Source organism: Branchiostoma floridae, chromosome 9, assembly GCF_000003815.2.
Source record: "Branchiostoma floridae strain S238N-H82 chromosome 9, Bfl_VNyyK, whole genome shotgun sequence".
Classification (NCBI taxonomy): Eukaryota; Metazoa; Chordata; class Leptocardii; order Amphioxiformes; family Branchiostomatidae; genus Branchiostoma; species Branchiostoma floridae.
In genome coordinates, this window is record NC_049987.1 from 15,682,912 (window position 1) to 15,684,222 (window position 1,311).

Genomic DNA, 1,311 nt, shown 5'->3' on the forward strand with positions numbered 1-1,311 from the left:
TGTCTATATGCCCTGCGCAGGTCAGTCTTAAACAACAAACAGCCTCGGCCCTTGTCTAAGATCATCTCAGTCATTGTATCTACGGATGGATACACTAAACTAATTGGTTCGCCCAAAAAAGTGTTCTTGGGAATGGCGTCATTCACAGACTGCCCAGACGGGTAACTCAAATCCACAACGACGCGACGCGTGTCACTGTCACGTTTTGCTACCGTCTGCAGGGGTGCCGGGAAGACTGGAAACGGGAATGGGTTCGCACGAAATGGGCCACACATGGCGCCGTAGCGGAGTTCTTTGTCGATAAACAAGTCCACGTCTGCTTGGTAATCCAAAGCCGATCGGTGATTAGAATGATGCACATTTTGTGGGAAATTGTAATTTTCAGGATGAATGTTGATCGGCCAGCCGAATTCGAGAAAGTCGGGTAGTGAAGTGTTGGAGTAATTAGCTAATAAAGCCCGCCAGACCGGGATATTGAGTGACGTCTTGACCGGAATTCGCGCGCCGATATAATTAGGAACACCGGTCTGGGCCACAGCGGTATAGAGTTCAATAATGTCCTCCCCCGGTGCCAGTGGCACCCGGCTGTGAAGAGAAACCGGCGGCTCGCCTTGTGTTGTCACCAGGGGGCTGACGAAAGGATCTCGGGCCATGTCGGCACTCAGTCTTGGGATGTTCCTCTTCCACGCGTCGGACTAAAAGGCACATGCAACAGATATGCTTAACCTGTCCCCAGCGCGGGTCCCAGTGTTCCGGCCCCTGCTGACAGTTCCCGTGCTGGTACGCCTCGCACCAGCGTGGCCTGTTGGGGTCCCTAGCAGTCGAGCGCGCTTGAGCCCGTGGCGCGGCGGGAGGGTGGGATACACCCGCCTGGGCGCGGTAGGACCGCTCCCTGGTATTGTCTATAGTCTCCTTAGAACTAGACCAGGAGATCGTGCCATTCTCCATAGCATACAACACAGAAGCATGTGTCTCCCTCACAATGCCCCAATCGTAATAAGCGGCATCAAACATTAGATCCGATAAGTGTTCGAGTCTGATCCGGACAGACCGCTTGACGTGTTTTTTCTCCAAGAGATTTTTGACGAAGCCGTGCACAAACATGGATGTTGATAGATCGTCATACGTCACACACCCATCGCCCCCCTTGCCCTTGCCAGGGAAGTGGACATGGTGGTGGGGCCACTCGATTTTAACCCGACTAGACGCGGAATCGTTAATGGTCTTGGTGCGACCGCTTTTCTTACCTCGGCGGCGGCGGCGTGGAGAAGATGAAGACCTTGAGTCCGAGCTGTACCGTCGACGGGCTGA